This window comes from Macrotis lagotis, chromosome 1 (genome assembly GCF_037893015.1).
Source record: "Macrotis lagotis isolate mMagLag1 chromosome 1, bilby.v1.9.chrom.fasta, whole genome shotgun sequence".
In the NCBI taxonomy this organism is placed as follows: Eukaryota; Metazoa; Chordata; class Mammalia; order Peramelemorphia; family Peramelidae; genus Macrotis; species Macrotis lagotis.
In genome coordinates this window covers 83,175-103,442 of record NC_133658.1, presented here as the reverse complement: position 1 = coordinate 103,442, position 20,268 = coordinate 83,175, and the positions used below count along the sequence as shown (strand labels likewise).

The following is a 20,268-nucleotide window of genomic DNA, read 5'->3' as shown; positions in this document are numbered from 1 at the left end:
AATGGGGTAAGGACAGTGTGGAGGGGGTGGGAGAAGAGCAAAGGGAGGTGGAATGACTAGGGGAGACTTAGAGAAGGGGTTATTGAATCTCAGGCCAGAGAGGGGACAGGGCCTTCCATTTCCCTTTTCCATTTTAGAGCTGCTATCCTCCTCCACCTGGATCATCGTGAGGGTCATTCCTGGTGTCCTCTTCCTCCTTCTCATTGCAACCATTGTTGGATTTTGAAGAATTCATCCAGGTAGAACTGCAGGGGGTGGCTAGGAGCAGGCACCATGGAGATTCTGACATCCTTTGACCTGGCAGCTTCTGCCCTCAAGTCCTCTATTTCTCATCTAAGGGACTGGTAAACAGACCCTAAGATTTGACATGTACAAATGTACAGGCTGCTGAGGGGGGCAACTTCTTCAGACTCAGATTGGAAATGAATGTGGGGATATCTGTCAAAGGAATTAGGTTGCCCCTCCCCCCACTCCAGGGGGGGGGCACATTGCGGACCAGACTTGGAAAGCTTGGAAACCTCAGGACTTAAGGTTGGGAAGGGCCCACATATGGTGCCTCTTGTCTTTGTTTCTCTTGGATCTAAATGCTTGACTGGAAGGAGGCCTGGGAGAGCAGTTACAGTCATTTACTGTCTCCAGGACAAATCCAGTGACTTCTGAGACCCTGCTATGGTCTCCTCTCCTGGATTCCTCACTGAACATTTTTTCTTTTCCAGCAGCAGGTAAGTGAAGGACTGACCTGGAGGGTAGACAGAAGGGGCAAGGTCATGGTAACTCTGAGACAGGAGGAAATAGAAGGCAGAGGAGAGACTGCCCCCAGGAGTCCTTCCTTGGGGTTTTCTTCTGTTCCCATCCCCTGGTGCTGGAAAGTCTGTCCCTGACTGGATGTTTCCCTCCTTTGTCTCCAGGCAGTGACAGTGCACAGGGGTCATATGGCTCTCTCACAGTGAGCCTGAAGAGGGGCTGCAGATGTTCGCTTTGCTCTGTATGTCTGGGGGGCACTTGAGGACCTTTCCACAAGATTCCTTGTCCCCTAGTGGCTTACAAGGAACAGGATTAAAACATTGTTTTTCTATCTCTGATGAAAAATGAGTTCACCGAAATAGGAATTGTCTCTCCTAGAACTAGAGTTGCTTTTCTGACTTTAGTCTCTAACCTCTGTGACCCCCTCCCCCTGATTCCAGCTTTCCCAATTCCCTTTCTTAGCGATTACAGGGGACCCTAAGCAGGAGGGGCTGCTTCAGGAGGCCCTCTTTAGAGGAAATGAGTGATGGACCCAGGTTTGACCAGCCTACTGAATGGCTGCAATGTTCTAGAAGGCTTTGGAAGCAGATTAAAGTGTAGTTCAGAAATATTTAACAAAGAAAAGAAAACATGACATGTCATTTTAAAACTAAGTCAATATACAGCCTGCAGTGACCCTCGAGTAGAGATTAGTGGTTGCCATATCTATTTGAGGACAGCTAGTGATGGATAGAGTGCAGGGCCTAGAATCAGGAAGACTCATCTTCCTGAAGTCAAATCTGGTCTAAGACACTTTGCTAGCTGTGTGACCCTGGGCAAGTCACTCTCCCTTACTTGCCTCAGTTTCCTCATTTGTAAAATGAGATGGAAAAGGAAATGGAAGACCAATCCAGTGTCTTTGCTAAGAAGCTCAAATGAGGGCACAAAGTGTTGGATGTGATTGAAAATGACTGAACAACAACAAAAAATTTCTATTTGAATTTGACATCTCTGGTTAGATAAGTTCTGAGGACCCAAGCCAGTTTTACATCCTGAGATTCTGATTTCCATGCCACTTATTATTGGTTAATACCAAGGAGTTCCCTGGCCCTTTGGTGCTCTCTTCTTAACACATGGGACCCTCTAGGGATACTGAGACTACCTATTGTGAGCAGTTGTTGGGTCAGCATCCTTTTGGAGCTCCATGTCTCTTTGCTGGGGTCAAGATGTGGCAAACCAAGGCCTTCTCCCCCAAACAGGAGCCAGCCTGAGAAGGGCTTCTCTGCTTTGCTTTCTCCCTCTACTAAGTCTTCCTGTGGCTCATAGGTTCAAAACGAGAGCTCTTACTTATTCTTAGCCTTAGTATTACCGATGATGCAAATGTTATCCTCATTTTACTGATGAAGGAACTGAGGTATTGAGAGGTTCGGTGAGGTTCCCAGTGAAAGTCAGAGTTAGGACGTGACCTCAGGTCTTCCTTAACACTCCAAATCCTGGCAGCAGCCCTCATTGCTTCTTGATGCCTCATTCTGCAGCTCTCCGCCTCCTGAATACACATTTTAGAGCAAGGATTTCCCTTAAAATCTCTCAGTATCTCTGGAATCTTATGACAAAGGCATAAGTAGGATGGGAGGGGAGAGGAGGCACCCCTGGGAGTCACAGTCATGCACTTCCAGCACACCCTGGGTTTGGTAGCCAAGTCCTCTCAATGGCAGGCCTGAATTCAACCTACCTGGACCTATCCAAAGTGAGGGGAATATTAAATCTGTGAGGGGGATATTAAAATATTTCATTTTCATAGGTATTTGTGTGAAATGAAATTGGAGTTCACTTCCTCATTTGCAGCAGATAAGAGGTCTAAGTCTCAAGAGGGTGAGGTGGCTCAGTCAGTGGAGTTTCAGATTTAGGAAGACCTGGGTTCAAAGCTCATCTCAGATAACTTTTGTGACCATGAACAAGTCACCTAACCTCTCACCTTAAGTTGGTGTGAAGATAAAATTAGATTATTGTTGTTTGTCCTTCCTTCTAGAAGGACACCATGACATGCGGGAGGCAATGGCATAGCATTCACAAGAATTAGATTTGAGTGAAATGGTTCTGTACAAAATCACCAAACTCACTTTCTCCTCTGAAGCTATTTGGTTCCAGTCAGATATGAATCAGGATGATTGGAGAGGTCCTGAATGGGAGGCAATCAGGGTATAATTAACTTGTCCAGCTGGTATCAAGTGCCTGAGGCTGGATTTGAACTCAGGTCCTCCTTACTCCAGCCCTGGTGCTCTATCCACTGTGCCACCTAGTTGCCAAGATGTATTGCTCAAGTGCAAAACCTATTATAGAACTACTACCTGTGATCATTATTGCTTTTAAGTGCTAATTCCTATGACTGTCAATTCCAAATAGTCTTTTCATCATCCTGTTATACATTTTTTTTAAATTTGTTTTTATTAAAGATATTATTTGAGTTTTATTTGAGTTTGCTTCCCTCCCCCTGCCCCCCCCCCATGGAAAGCACTCTGTCAGTCTTTACTTTGTTACCATGTTGTACCTTGATCCAACTTGGGTGTGATGAGAGAGAAATCATATCCTTAAAGAAGAGAAGTCTAAGAGGTAACAAGATCAGACAATAAGATATCTGTTTTTTTCCAAATTAAAGGGAATAGTCCATGCACTTTGTTCAAACTCCAGTTCCTTAACTGAATACAGATGGCACTGTCCTTTGCAGACAGCTCAATATTGTTCCCGATTGTTGCACTGATGGAATGAGCAAGTCCTTCAAGGTTGAACATCACTCCCATGTTGCTGTTAGGATGTACAGTGTTTTTCTGGTTCTGCTCATCTCATTCAGCATCAGTTCATGCAAATCACTCCAGGCTTCCCTGAAATTCCATCCCTCCTGGTTTCTAATAGAACAATAGTGCTCCATGACATACATATACCACACTTTGCTAAGCCATTCCCCAAATGAAGGACATTTGTTTGATTTCCAGTTCTTTGCCACAACAAACAGGGCTGCTATAAATATTTTTGTACAAGTAATGTTTTTACCCTTTTTCATCATCTCTTCAGGGTATAGAACCAGTAGTGGTATTGCTGGGTCAAAGGGTATGGACATTTTTGTTGCCCTTTGGGCATAGTTCCAAATAGCTCTCCAGAAGGGTTGGATGAGTTCACAGCTCCACCAACAGTGTAGTAGTATCCCAGATTTCCCACAACCCTTCCAACAATGATCATTATCCTTCCTGGTCATATTAGCTAATCTGAGAGATGTGAGGTGGTACCTCAGAGAAGCTTTATTTTGCATTTCTTTAATAATTAATGATTTAGAGCATTTTTTCATATGGCTATGGATTGCTTTGATCTCCTCATCTGTAAATTGCCTGTGCATATCCTTTGACCATTTGTCAATTGGGGAATGGCTTTTTGTTTTAAAAATATGACTCAGTTCTCTTTATATTTTAGAAATGAGTCCTTTGTCATAATTAGTTGTAAAGATTGTTTCCCAATTTACTACATTTCTTTTGATCTTGGTTACATTAGTTTCATCTGTGCAAAAGCTTTTTAATTTAATGTAATTGAAATCATCTAATTGGTTTTTGGTTATGTTCTCCAACTCTTCCTTAGTTATAAACTACTCCCCTTTCCATAGATCTGACAGGTAGACTAGTCCTTGATCTTCTAATTTGCTTATAGGATTCTTTTTTTATGTCTATGTCCTGTAACCATTTGGATCTTATCTTGGTAAAGGGTATGAGATGTTGGTTTAATCTAAGTTTCTTCCATACAAACTTCCAATTATCCCAGCAATTTTTATCAAAGAGGGAGTTTTTATCCCAATGGCCGGACTCTTTGGGTTTATCAAACAGCAGCTTACTCTAATCATCTCCTGCTTTTACACCTAGTCTATTCCACTGGTCCACCACTCTATTTCTTAGCCAATACCAAACAGTTTTGATGACTGATGCTTTATAATATAATTTTAGATCAGGTAGGGCTAAGCCACCTTCTTTTGCACTTGTTTCCATTAATCTCCTGGCAATTCTTGACTTTTTATTTCTCCATATGAATTTACTTACAATTCTTTCTAATTCATGAAAGTAATTTTTTGGAACTTTGATTGGTAGGGCACTAAACAGATAGTTTAGTTTTGGTAGAATTGTCATTTTTATTATATTAGCTCTACCTATCCATGAGCAGTTGATATTTGCCCAGTTATTTAAATCTGATTTAATTTGTGTGAGAAGTGTTTTATAGTTGTTTTCAAAAAAATTCTGAGTCTGTCTTGGCTACTAGACTCCCAAATATTTTATATTGTCTGAGGTTACTTTGAATGGGATTTCTCTTTCTAGCTCTTCCTACTATTTCTTGCTAGACATATATAGAAAAGTTGAGGATTTATGAGGGTTTATTTTATAACCTGCAACTTTGCTAAACTTGCTAATTGTTTCCAGTAGCTTTTTTGGCTGATTTCTTGGGATTCTGTAGGTAGACTATCATGTCATCTGCAAAGAGTGAGAGTTTTGTCTCTTCCTTTCCAATTCTAATTCCTTCAATTTCTTTTTCTTCTCTAATTGCTGATGCTAACATTTCTAATACAGTATTGAATAGTAGTGGTGATAATGGGCACCCTGATCTTATTGGGAATGCCTCTAGCCTCTCCCCATTGAATATAATGCTTGTTGATGGTTTCAAATAGATACTGCTAATTATTTTAAGGAACAGTCCATTTATTCCTACACTCTCTAGTGTTTTTAATAGGAATGGATGCTGTATTTTGTCAAAAGCTTTTTCAGCATCTATTGATATGATCATACGATTTCTGATAGGTTTGTTGTTGATATAATTGAGTATACTAACAGTTTTCCTAATATTTAACGAACCCTCCATTCCTGGAATAAATCCTACTTGATCATAATGTGTTATCCTAGTGATAACTTGTTGTAATCATTTTGCTAAGATTTTATTTAGGATTTTTGCATCTATATTCATCGGGGAAATAGGTCAATGATGTTCTTTCTCTGTTTTAACTCTTCCTGGTTTAGGTAACAGCACCATATTGGTTTCATAGAAAGAGTTAGGCAGAGTTCCATCTTTCCCTATTTTTCCAAAGAGTTTATATAGAATTGGAACCAATTGTTCCTTAAATGTTTGGTAGAATTCACTTGTGAATCCATCAGGCCCCGGAGATTTTTTTTTAGGGAGTTCAATGATGGCTTGTTGAATTTCTTTTTCTGAGATAGGGTTGTTTAGGTATTTAATCTCTTCTTCATTTAACCTGGGCAAGTTATATTTTTGTAAATATTCATCCATTTCACTTAGATTATCAAATTTATTGGCATAGAGTTGGGCAAAATAATTATGATTTATTACTTTAATTTCCTCCTCATTGGTAGTGAGTTCACCTTTTTCATTTATGATACTAGCAATTTGATTTTCTTCTTTCTTTTTTTAAATCAAATTGACCAGAGTTTTATCAATTTTATTGGTTTTTTTCATAACACCAACTTTTGGTTTTATTTATTAATTCAATAGTTTTTTTGCTTTTGCTTTTATTAATTTCTCCTTTAATTTTTAGAATTTCTAATTTGGCATTTAATTGGGGATTTTTGATTTGTTCTTTCTCTAATTTTTTTAGTTGCATATTTAGTTCATTGATTTCCTCTTTCTCCAATTTATTCATATAAGCATTTAGAGCTATAATATATCCCCTGAGAGTCGCTTTGAATGAATCCCATAGGTTTTGGTATGTTGTTTCATTATTATCATTATCTAGGATAAAATGGTTAATTCTTTCTATAATTTGTTTTTTGGTCCACTCATTTTTTAAAATGAGGTTATTTAGTTTCCAATTTTTTCTGGGTCTATATCTCCTTGGCCCAGTATTGCATATGACTTTTATTGCATTGTGATCTGAGAAAGATGTATTCACTATTTCTGCCTTTCTGCAGTTGATCATTAGGTTTTTATGTCCTAGTATATTGTCAATTTTTGTATAAGTTCCATGTACTGCAGAGAAAAAGGTATATTCCTTTCTATCCCCAGTTTCCTCCATAAGCCTACCATATCTAATTTTTCTAACAATCTATTTACCTCCTTAACTTCTTTCTTGTTTATTTTATGATTCAACTTATCTAGATCTGAGAGTGGGAGGTTGAGGTCTCCCACTAGTAGAGTTTTGCTTTCTATGTCTTCCTGTAGTTCTTTCAGCTTCTCCTCTAAGAATTTGGGTGCTGTCCCACTGGGTGCATAAGTATTCAATTTTGAAACGACTTTATTGTTTATGGTACCTTTTAGGAGGATAAAGTTTCCTTCCTCATCTCTTTTAACGCTATCTATTTTTATTGCTGCTTTGTCTGATATAAGGACTGCTACCCCTGCTTTTTTTACTTCAGCTGAAGCAAAATATACTTTGTTCCAACCTTTTATCTTTACTCTATATGTATCTCTCTGCTTCAAATGGGTTTCTTGCAAGCAGTATATTGTAGGATTCTGTTTTTTAATCCACTCTGCTATTTGCTTATGTTTTAAGGGAGAGTTCATCCCATTCACATTCAAGGTTATGATTACTAATTCTTTATTGCCCTCTGTGCCATCTTCCCTTTGTTTGTATTTTTCCCCCTTTCCCCCCACTTTATCCATATTCCCCAGTACTTTGTTTCTCAATACCACCCCCTTCAGTGTGTTTGCCCTCTTATATCACACCCTCCCCTTTCTTTCCCCTTTCCCCTTTCCCTTTTTCCCTTTTTCCCTTCCCTTCCTTTTGTTATTTCCCCCCTTTTCCCCCACTCCCCTTCCCTTTCTCCATTCCCCCCTCCCCTTTTCCCCTTTTAATACTTGAAAGGTTAGATGTTTTATAAGTTAACTATGTGTAGGTTGACTTTAAGCCAGGTCTGATGAGAAGAAGATTCAGGTGTTTCTCCTCTGTTCCCTTCTTCTCCTCTATTACCATAGGTTTTTTGTACCTCTTAGTGTAATGAGATTTATCCCATTCACTCCCCTCCCTCCTCCAGTCTCTTTCCTGCCCCCCTTTTAGATCATTCTAAGTCATAGAAAATTCTGAGTGTCTGTCCTTTCTAGTTTAGTATATTCTATCGAATAGAGTCAAAATTCCTGAGAGTTATTAGAGTCTTTCTCCCAAGTGGGGTTAAAGCCAGTTACATCCCATTAGATAGCAGTCTCATGGATAGGTCATGAATGCCCATCATTTCTGCCTAGGTGTATTCTCTCTGTTAGAGTTACAATTCTCAAGATTTATGAGAATCTCCCCCCCTCCCCCATGCTGGGATATAGCCAGTTTCAACTTACCGGATTGCATTTTTTTTCCCTTTTACTGCTCCCCCCCCTTTTTACCTTTTCATGTGTCTCTTGAACCTCCTGTTTGATGTCCACATTTTCTGGTTAGCTCTGGTCTTTTCATCAGAAATTTTTGGAATTCTTCCAGTTTGTTAAATGTCCATCTTTTTCCCTGGAAGAGAAAGGCTCAGCTTTGTGGGAAAGTAGATTCTTGGCTGCATTCCGAGCTCCCTTGCTCTTTGAAATATCTCATTCCAGGCCCTTCCATCCTTTAATGTTGATGCAGCCAGGTCCTGAGTGATCCTTACTGTGGCTCCTTGATATTTAAATTGTTTCTTTCTGGCTGCTTGCCGGATTTTCTCTTTTATCTGATAGTTCTGGAGTTTGGCCACAACATTCCTTGGTGTTTTCATTTTAGGATTTTCTTCTGGTGGGGATTGATGCACTCTTTCAATAACTACTTTGCCCTCAGATTCTATGATATCAGGGCAGTTTTCCATCACTATATCCAGTAATATTAAGTCCAGGCTTTTTTTCTCTTCAGTGTTTTCAGGAAGTCCTATACTTTTCAGGTTTCCCTTCCTCGATCTATTCTCAAGGTCAGTGGTTTTGTTGATGAGGTATTTTACATTTTCTTCTATTTTTTCTATTTTTTGATTTTGTTTAACTGACTCTTGCTGTCTCATGGAGTCATTAGTTTCTGTAGACTCCATTCTTTTTTGGGGGGGGAGGAGTTTTCTTCATTACCCTTTTGCAACTACTTTTCCAATTGGTCAATTCTACTTTTGAAAGAGCTTTCCATTTGTCCAATTGAAGCTTTGAGAGAATTAATTTCTTTTTGCATTTGCCCATTTGAGGATCTGAGAGAATTATTCTCATTTTGTATTTGTCCAATTGAGGATCTGAGAGATTTATTCTCATTTTGTATTGGTCCAATTGATGCTGTGAGAGATTTATTCTCATTTTGTAATTGTCCAACTGATGATCTGAGAAATTTATTCTCCTTTTGTATTTGTCCAATGGTACTTTCTAAGGTTTTGTTTTCTTGTTGCAAGATATTAATTGTCTCTCCCAAATTTTTAAGCTCCTTCCTTATTTCTTCAAGGAAGTCTTTTTGTGCTGAAGACCATATTGTATTCTTCTCAGAGGTTCCAGGTCTCTCTGAGTTAGGGTCTTTCCCTTCCAGGAATTTTTCTATGGATTCACCTTTCCACTGACCCTTCTTCATTTTGCTAAGACCTTGAGTTGTGTGGGAGCTGGTTCACAGGGGCTTAGGATCGCTAAAGGCTTTACTCACTGAGTGCAGTTTCTCTGGCTGGCCAGTAGGAAGTGTTGGTTGCTTTCTCTGGAGTGTCTGTGACCTTGGCTGAGGCCTTCTCCTTTGCTTGAAGGGAGGAGTTGGAGCTATTGAATTCTTTTGCCATCAATGGTAGGCTTTATCCCTGCCTGAGGTCATTCCTCAGCTGGGCTGGTTCTTCTGCTCACACACCTGGGCCTGAGGCAGAAGTAGTTTGCATTTATTTGCTCTGGGAAGAGATCTGAGCTGTAATGGGACTCAGAGTTCCTCAGACCAGAGGAGCCCAGGGATGGTGTCTGAAGCTCTCCTTCACCAGAACTCTCCCCTCAGCCTGGTCCCCAAGCTCCAGGGGGACAGCACCAACACCAGCACCTCTGCTTCCCTGCGGACCCAAGCCCCTTTCATCCAGCCCCACTGCTGATCCAGCAGGTCTGGCTCTGGGGCCCTAAGACTCCGGGTTCCAATTCAGCTGTTAATCTGTCTGATCAGGGCCTGATCCTCCCTCTGAGCCCAGACTCACCTGCCAGAATTCGTCCAGTGCTGCTGGGTGAGACAAATCCTGAGGTAGATGTTCTTTCTCCTGGCTTTTCTTTCTGGGTTTTGTGGGTCAGATTTCTTTTAAGAGGTTTGTTTTATATGATAGGGAAAAGATCAGGAGACTTTAGAACTGTACCTGTCTTCTCTCCACCATCTTGGCCAGATCCTGTTATACATTGAACTGATGACTTTCACCCTATTCTTTCAGGCCTATAAGAATTCCTCCCAGTGTGAAAGTGGCATTCATCATTTTTTTCCCTAAACAGGGACACTCCTTCCACCCAATATGTATTCATGGTATCATAGAATTTAGAATTATAGTATCATCCCATGCATATGGAAAGAGAGTGAAGTCCTCTGAAAAAACAAACCTTTGAAGACTTCATGCTTCTTAGTGAGCTTAGGAACTTCCCATAGGGTCATTGATCTGGAGTCCTGGGAGGCTACCTAATGCAGTCACCTGGACAATGCCCAGGACAGAGGAGACTCAAGAAATGCTATTGGCCTGCCTGACCCCAATCCCCAGATCCATTCCTCTGATCTCTAGGACTTTTCTTTGAAAATAAAATCTGCTTGACAATGACTAACAATGAAGAACAATGACAAATAACAACTTAATGAAAGAAGATTCTAGAACTAGAAGCTCCTTAAGGCGCCTTCTGGATCACTGGGAAATAAAATAAATATATATGGGACAATAGTAAATAACAGAGGAGTATGAATAGATGCTAACTTGTGAAGTCCAGACCAGGGCCATGGGCATTCAGAGAAGAGAGTCTAGGATAGCCAGGGATGGTTTCACAGTGAGAATGGATTTCAGCTTCAAGAGAGAAGTGATATTGTTCTGTGACAGAGTTCTTTACAAGGTTCACTCACCCCTGAGGAATTTGATGATGGTTTTCAGAGGGTCTGTGAACTTGGATGGGAAAAAAACCCCACATGTTTATTTTGATTAAATTCTAATTGAAATATAATTATTCCTTTGATTATTAAATTTTCAAAAACCACAATAGCATTCTTCTAAATATCTGCATCATTCTGAGAAGATATTTATAAGCTTCACCAGATGATGCACAAAGATGTTAAGAAGACCTAGACAGAACAGGAACAGAAATGATCAGAGAAAATGTCATTAGGTCAATGTGGGTCACAGTAATTGTTGGTCAAATTAACCCTACCCATATCACCATAATGGCCAATTTATTTTTAGATAAAATGTATCAATAAATGTATTTATTATACATAGGCAAGAATCTTTTAGACTAGAACAATACTGAGAACTTGACTAGTTTCCTTCTCACTTCGCACTTCTGACATAAATGAGTGCATATACATACATATGTATAGAAGACAATAACTGCGAATCAATTCATCCAAAACATTTAATAACTTACTACATGCCAGTCACTGTCCTAGGATCTAGGAATAGAAAGACATACATGGAACATTTCCTGCCTTTTAAAATTCTTCCAGTCGAAGTTTATCTAGGACCAGTTTTCTGTCACTGTGTTTAATAAGAGCACTGCTATTTTTACTTTTGTGTTATTATGAACTTGGCAAACATAGTCTATCTTTATATGAAGAACAGAAAAATGTATTTGGAATTGTTCATCAATTGCTTTCATCTTATATCACATGATGAATTTGTATAGAATGAAGAAACTTACCCATTTCTCTGTATTTCTAAATTTCTGCTCTCTTCTATGGTTTTTTTAATGCTTACTTGATGAAATTTTCTTTCTTTTTTATGTCACTCTCACCACCAGCTCCCAAATTGCCCTGATCCTCAAATCCCACATAACAAAGAAGTAAATTACAACAAATTCACTTATTTGTTTTGTTTGAACTCATACATTTTGTTCTGCAACTTTAGTTCATCATCTCTCCCCAGCTGGAGAATCAGTGTCTTTGGGGATTGTGATTAGTCATTTCATTGATCAGAATTTTTAAGAATTTCAAAATTGAGGAGTGGCTAGGTGGTGCAGTGGATAGAGCACCAGCCCTGGAGTCAGGAGGACCTGAGTTCAAATGTGACCTCAGACACTTAATAATTACCTAGCTGTGTGGCCTTGGGTAAGCCACTTAACCCCATTGTCTTGCAAAATAAAAAACTAAGAAAAAATAATTTCAAAATTGTTTTCTTATACGGTGTTGTAGTCAGTAAATAAAATGCTCACCTGACTCTGCTCACTTGACTGAATCTAGTCATATAATCTTCCTGGGTCATGGGATTTGTTTTATTTTCATTTCTGCTGTTTTCATATTAGCTTTGTTAAATTTAAAAAATTTTAATTTTAAAAAGTAATTTTCATCAATAGAAATTGATTTTATCTTCCTCTTAGTTCCCCCTTTCCATTGACAGAATAAGAACTAAAGACAAAATCTGTATAACAAAAATCAGTAATCAAGCCAAACTAATTCCCACAGTGGCTATTTCCAAAAAACCTACTACATGTTCTAGGCTTCCCATGACCTGTCTATCTGGGTGGGTATTATGTTTCATTGTGAGTTCTCTGAAATTCTGGTTGGTCAGTGCATTGATCAGAATTATTGAGTCTTTCAAAGTTGATTGTTTTTACAATAATTTTTTTGTTTATAAAAACTATTCAATAAGGTTCTACTTGTTTCCCTTTTAGCTATTCATAAATCTTCCCAGTCTCCTGGTTTTTAAATGTTTTGACTCTGCTAAGTAGAATTCTTACTTTTCAAGCACATTATATTTTTGTAGTTTTAAAAATATTTTGTTAATGTTTTATTTTTGACAAGATTCAATTCTCCATGACCCCTCCCCCTCCCCCCAAAAGTTTCTTTCCTTCCAAGAGAAAATCAAAAGCTTTAAACAAAACTGATCATGAACAAGTAGGGAGCATTCTACCCCTCATCACTCAACTATCTCCCTGGATGATTGTGCAGATCAAATGAATGGCACATGGTAGATATTTAAGAATGCTTTTATCCTTTCCCTTTCACCTTTCTTGAAATGTAAATTTCCTTCTTCTGCAGAACCATAAAGTCTGTTCTGTATCAGAACTGAGAAAGAACCAGCAGAACTATTTCCTCCTTTTCTGACTTGATATTTTATGTTGTTATCAGCTATATTATAGAAATATAAAGCACTGAGGTTTTGCCCATTGCAAAATGTAAGAATTTATTTAAATCTTTTATAGCAGTAACAAGGCCATTTTCCTACCTTCTCAAGTTGATCTTTGTTTAATTGTTGAGACAACTGTGAAAGCCAAACTTGTAGATACAATTAGAGGGGACAAGGCTGTTTCACAAAGACAGAGACTGTCTTCAGATGCATAACCAGAGAGAAACAGACCTTGAGGAGTACAGAGGCAAACACTCAGACTCACAAACCCCAATAAGAGCTGAGAAGCCAGTTTTTGACCAGGAAAAGACTAAAGAAGTTTAGTTTTTATACATTCAAAGATATTTTGAAAATATTTACATCAGAATCATTTTTGGTTGAGTACAGCCTCTACCTCCCTCCCCAAATTCTATTGAAGAAAATAAAATCTCCTTTCCTTTAAGAAATAGATTTCCTAGGGACGCTAGGTGGCGTAGTAGATAAAGCACCGGCCCTGGAGTCAGGAGTACCTGGGTTCAAATCCGGTCTCAGACACTTAATTACCTAGCTGTGTGGCCTTGGGCAAGCCACTTAACCCCATTTGCCTTGCAAAAATCTAAATATATATATTTCCTTCCCTTTCTCTCAACCTGAAGGTATTCAATAAAGAAGCAAGCTCCAGCTGATGGCCATAAAGTTTTTTGTTTTCTCCACCTCCTTCTCTTGTATCACCTTCTTTTCTCATTCCTTTGATTTATATTCTGACAGTATCTTCTCATCCTTAATTCTTCCTCCTCCATTTACTCTTCTTACTCCCTCCTTCTCATATGTCTTGATTCAACACATATATAATAATCATATATTGAATTTTGCAGTGGAAAAATAATAATTGTACTTTTTCTCTGGTGATTCATAATCATAAGTGAGACTTGGACAACCAGCTATGTAGGATGAAAGTTTCAGTGGGGGGGGGTCATGAAGGATGAGTTAATTACCTACAGGACAACAAATCTGAAGTGTCCAAGAGATTTGGGCATAAAGATGAGGAAAGAGACTAGGGCTAGATAAATTGACCTGAGAATCATCAAAATAGAGGTGATCATTTAATTCCTGGGATCAGATGAGATCACCAAGTAAAACAGTTTAAAAAAAAAGAAAAGGGTTTAGGGCAGAGCCTTGGAGATACCAACAGTTAGTGGAGAAGACAGGCAGGAAAAACCCATCAAGAAAGAAAGGAGAACTAGGAGAAAGCAGAGTCATGAAAACCTAGAGAGGAGATAATATTCAGGAAAAGGTGATCAGTTTTGTCAAATGATGCAGGTAGATGACGAAGGATGAGGATAGATAAGAGGACATGAGATTTAGCAGTGAAAGATATCAGTAGTATCTTTAGGGAAAAGTTTCATTTGACTGAAGGAAGCCAGATTAGAGAGCAGTCAGTAGAGAGTGAGAGGAGAGGAATCCAGCCCAGTCACCAACACCCTCAGTCAGCCTCAGTTCATGACATACACAAACTGTCTTTGCCAGACCTTGCTGCAGTTGAACTTGTTATGTGTACATGAAGTTAATCTGTATATAAAAATTAAAAGTACTAATATTTCTCAGCATCATTCATTTTGGCTAGTGCAGAGGAGAGGGAGGAGAATCTAGCCGATGGAAGTCAATGCCCAGTCTTTTGGTGTGGCTAACTATTGGACTTGCTGTAGTACATGGCAGTTTGAGAATTGGCTTTGTGTGCCAGTCCTCCTGGGTCTGGCCTAGATTCTCAGTCCCTGATCAGAGATGTCCTGTGGCACAGGACTCTGATTCAGAGGAGAGAAATACCAGTGGCATATGACTGAGTCAGTTCAGGATGACTTGTTTATACCAGTCTGGTCAGTATTTTCCTGAGGAGTATCAAATGTCTGGACATGTCCAGAAGTAGGGTACATAAATTCTGGACCATACAATTTAAAGAGATAGATGACTGAGACTCATGTGAGATGTAATGATGGTACCTGGATCCCTTGTAAAGTTGCACAAACTGGGGGGACTTATTAAGGGAAACTGTGACTATGAGTTAGTGTGGACTTGCAAGGAAAGTGCTGAAAGGGCCATTTGCAAGAAAAATAATTTAAGGAACACCACTAGATATATTAACTATTCTTGGGGTTGGTCCAATGGCATAGAATCAGGGATTTATTTTGATCAATTTTGGAGCAGGGAAGACCTACCTAAAGACATTGGTATAAAAACTTGCCAGTGAAAGGAGGTACAGCAGCTTTGGAAATGTACCTATTATCATGCTGATTATATGGTCAGTTTAGGAGGGCCCCTCCAAAGTAAGGATGAACAGTATTATCTATTTGTTAGAAACTGGGAGACTATATTTCTGGAACACTAACCAGCACTAAAGGGACATTATTGGATTTGTTGGACTACTGCCTACACTCATTTGTTGGTCAGGGAGTTGTTATCTAGACTTAAGGACCTGCTACTTGGTCACAAGATGGGAATTAGGGCTATAGAACCCCAATTTATATCCTGTATAGACTAATAAGACTCTCAGATGTGGTGGAAATAATTACCAATAGAACAGCTAGGGTCTTGTACTTGCTGGCTGACCTAGCCATGCAAATAAGAGAGGCAATTATTCAACATAGATTGATATTGGATCACCTGTTGGCTGAAGAAGGAGGAATCTATGGTAAACTGAACTTATCAAATTGTTGTCTAAAGATAGATGATAATGGGCAGGTGATAAAGGAAATAACTAGGGATATCTGAAAATTGTACATGTTCCAGTCCAAACCTGGAGAAGCTCACTTAGTACCTCTTGGATGAATTGGTTTACTGGCTCATGGTGGAAACAGTTACTGGATATCTTACTATTGACCCTAAGTGGGGTAATCCTATTACCCATATCTCTCTGGTGTATGATCCAGTTAGTAACCTTACTAGAACAAAATTCTATCAGTAAATTAGTATGGGTGTATGTCTCTAATAATGAAGAGATAGAAATATTGATAAAAAAAGTCAGTAGTCCTATCAAGGATAAGAATTATGAATTTATTTGAGGAAGACACTACTGGTAAAGCATGAAGACTTAGAGTATTGTTGGTCTCTACAGAGGGTATTGTTGGTCTCCACAGGGTGGAGTATCCCTATGCTATCCATTACAAAGAAGGAATGCCCCCAGCCAATCACAAAACTGGGAGAGTTCTCCTAATCTCATTGCAAAAATGACCAGTTTAAGATTAGAAGAAATTAGTCCTTAACCAGTTAAGGGTGTCTTAGAGATTTAAAAAAAAATTTTATTTTTGAGAGGTGGCTAGGTGGTGCAGTGGATAAAGCACCAACTCTGGAGTCAGGAGTACCTGGGTTCAAATCTGGTCTCAGACACTTAATAATTACCTAGCTGTGTGGCCTTGGGCAAGCCACTTAAACCCATTTGCCTTGTAAAAAAAAAAACCTAAAAAATTTATTTTCTTAAGTCCTCCTGACTCCAGGACTGGTGTCCTATCCACTGCACCACCTAGCTGCTCCTTTTCCTAGAGATCTTGACCTAATACAACTGAGTTTGTGCAATTAGGTAACTTGAATATTATCCCCCACACCCCCTGTGATGACTGGGGTTCATCAGCATATCATGCATTGTATGATATGGGGGGAATCATATTAGGGACATGTCATGAAATGGGTGAACTTCTTAGATTGTAACTCAAACTCTGAGAGCCTATGAAAATCCAAGAGGGAAGGAAAAGAGTTTCTAAAGACTATAAATTACCTGATGTTCAAATACTTCTTTGTGCCTCATGCTAGGTGAGGCCCATATCCTGCAGGATTTGTGAATAAAATCTACAATTTTCTCTTACTCTAGCAGGTTTTTCTTTCATTCATTTATAAGAGAACATCATTAAAAACAAACTAGATAATTTTGATTACATTAAATTTAAAAACTTTTGCACAAACAAAACCACTGTAACCAAGATAAAAAGAAATGTAGTAAATTGGGAACAATTTTTTACAACTAGTATTTCTGACAGAGAACTCATTTCTAAAATATATAGTGAACTGAGTCAAATTTATAAAAAAAACAAGCCATTTCCCCAATTGACAAATGGTCAAAAGATATGCAGAGGCAATTTACAGATGAGGAAATCAAAGAATCCATTCAGAAATTTTCTGCAGCCAGAAAAAGCTCACAGGGATCAGTCCAACATCGTGTGTGTGTGTGTGTGTGTGTGTGTATGTGTGTGTGTGTGTGCATCTCCAAAGGCCTCTGGCCCTTCCCTGCTGCTGGTGTCTCCCTACAAAGAGGGGCCAATGAAAGGAAGGGAGGAGGCCTTAGAAGTGGGGTGAGGGCACTAAGGGTGTTGCCCTGGGTATGGTCAGTAGAGTTCAATGAGGATCACAGGGTCTAGGATGGGTAGAGGAGCCAAAGGCAGCAGGAGCAAAGCAGGAATTGAAGCCTGGCTTTCTTTCTCAGGTCCTTAGCCTACAATTCTCTCAAACTGAAGACAGATAGATTGAGGGAGATCCTCAGAGTCTCCTTGGGCCTCCAACTTCTCATGATGCTGAAGGGTCAGCCTCACCATCCATCCCATCCTCACCCCAACCACTCCCATCTCTGCTTAACAGCAGCCCCTCTCTTGTTCCAGGGCCCCAGGGTCTCAACTGTGGCAGAGAGAGAGAGAGAGAGAGAGAGAGAGAGAGAGAGAGACATCTGACCCATGTGTCTTGTCATTGCCTGGAGACAAAGGAAAGAGACACCCCACTTTCCTTCAGAACCAGGGGATGGTAAGAAAAAGAATTCCAAGGAAGGGCTCCTGGGGGCAGCCTCTCCTCTGTCTTCCCCTTTCTCATGTCCCTAAGGTACCATGGTCTGGCCTCTTCTGTCTGCCCTCCTTGTCAACCCTTCACTTACTTTCGGCCAGATCATAGGCTCCTCCTTTACCACCTGGAAAAGGGAAAAAAAAACTTCCAGTGAAGAATCCATGAGAGGAGGCCAAATCAAGGTCTCAGAAGTCACTAATTTGTCCTGTAGTCAACAAATAAAATTGAGACTGCTCCCCTAGTCCAACCCCAGGCCAGCATCTAGATCCAAGAGGAAGAAAGAAAAGAGAAGCCACTAATGGACTCTTCCCACATTCCAGTCCTGCATCCATGGGTTTCTGAGTCTGGTCTACACTACCACCATCTGCTGGGGTCACTCAGCAACTTTGGCAGAATCCCCTTATTTGTGACCTGAGTCTGAAGCAGTCCCCCTCAGCCAGTGAATCAGACTTGCAGGGGGTCCTCCAGAAAAAGGTTTGCTGTTCCTGGATCTGTTCATCTAGAATCTTATGGTCTATCAGTCCCTTAAATGGGAGAATAGAGAACTTGGGACAGAGGGACCTTCCAGGTCAGAGGACCCTTGAGTCCTACCCACCTGAATTCTTCTTCCTCCAGATCACAACTCCAGCCATGACTGCAGCGAGGAGGACCCCAGCAAGGACCCTCACAATGATCTAAGTGGAGGAGGACGGCGACTCTAAATTGGGAAAAGGGAGTGAAAAGGGCCCTTACACCTCTCTGGCCTGAGATTGACTAAACCCTTTCCCGGCACCCCCAGTCCCTCCACTTCCCTCTGCTCTTCTCCCACCCCCTCCACACTGTCCTTACTCCATTTCAGGGTGAGGGGTTCAGCCAGGCCTCGATGCTGACCTCGGCCGATGTAACTTCCTTCCTGGCCCAGGGGTACCCCCACAGCTGCCCATTTCTGGAAAGTTCCATCTCCCCCAGGCCTGCTCTCTATGAACTCCGTATCTTGGAGCTGTTCCTCTCCATCCCTCAGCCAAGTCAGAAAGATCTCCGCGGGCTAAAAGTCCTGGACCCGACAGGTCAGGGTCACCTTCCTCGGGAGGGCATTGTGGCGGGTCACTAGGGCAGAGGGTGGGTCTGGGGGCAAAGATCAGAGGTATTGACAGGCTCTCCCTTTCCCCCTCCCCTCCAGGGGGTACAAGGACAGAAACGGAGTGGGGAGGGGGAGAGAAACCACCTAGCATGCCGTTCCTGAGGTTCCGGGGTACCTGGGGATCAGGAGCCGGGGCTGGGGCATTGAATGCCACGCCCACGGGACAGGGCGGGCAGTACCTGTCCTGGTCAGAGCCTCCTTCCCGATCTTCAGGAACTTCTACAGCCACATCACACACTCCCCCCTGGATCCAGGTAGGCTTTCCGTCTCTCCGCTTCCCTCGCTGCCTCCCACTTGAGTTCGGTGTATTCCGCCTGGGGCACCGCCGCCCTCCACGTCCAGGTGTCGGTATCCAGAAGCCCATCGTAGGCGTGTTGGTAAAACCCACGTTGGAGGCGGCCTTCCGGGGAGACCTCGCAGCCGAACATGCGCTGGATGGTGTGGACGCCTGCCCGCCCCTACCCGGGTCAGCTTGGTCAGACTTGGCCCCCGTCCCCACCCGGGATGACCTCGGAGCAGCCGCTTCAGCCAGTACCCCCACCTCGAATCTCCAGGGGGAGACGTTACGTGTCCCCCCCCCCCCCCCGGGCTCGAACTCGGCCCCTCTTCTCCAGGTCTGGTCTCGTCACGCACCTCCCTCGCTCTGGTTGTAGTGGCTGCGCAGGATCTCCAGGCACACTGGGTACGTCTGTGCGTTCCTCTGGTGGAGCCGCGTCTCCCGCTCCCGGGTCCACTAGGACCACCTGCTTGATCCACTCGGCTCGCGGCTCCTCCCTCGGACTCGCGCTGCCGCTGTGGAAGCGCGTGAACTCCTGGTCGTCCAGGAAGCCCGCGGAGATGAACCGGGGCTCCCCGAGCTCGGGCCCAGACCAGCCGGTGTAGAAATACTTCAGGGAGTGAGAGCCTGAGAGGGGCATCGGGGAATGCAGAGCCCCGACCCCGGCGGCTCTGCGTCCGCAGCCAAGCCTGGAGGGGGACCCCGGACCGCAAACCCTAACCCCGCCACAACCGGCACTGGGGGGTGCACCCGGCCGGGCCCGAGTTACTCTCGCTCACGACTATAGTGCTTTGAGATCGGCAAAATGCCGTCACCTACCCCAACCCGGGTAGGTCCTAATGCCCACAGACCTAGGCACACAGCCGCTCCCTATGAATTTCTTTAATAAAAGGGCCTCTGGGTCTCTGTCGTCGCCCTTAAACGCCGGGGACGCCCCAGGACTATCGCACCCACACTCCCTCAGCAGCCCACGTCGTCACACCCACCTACTAATCCACCCCCCCAAACTAAGGAACCGCCACCCAGACCCCCCCTTCTGCCAAAGCCCAGTCGGGGACCACCGGCCCCCGGGCCCCAAGTCCTTCCAGACTTGTTCCGGCTTCTTCCTTCCCGCATCACCTGGACTTCACCCGAGC

The 20,268-nt window shown here is 41.9% G+C and overlaps 1 pseudogene; it reads right to left on the bottom strand.

The window, feature by feature from the left end:
- Positions 1 to 16,866: 16,866 nt before the first annotated feature.
- Positions 16,867 to 19,797, bottom strand: LOC141493155 (class I histocompatibility antigen, Gogo-OKO alpha chain-like; annotated as a pseudogene).
- Between the last annotated feature and the right edge of the window lie 471 nt (positions 19,798 to 20,268).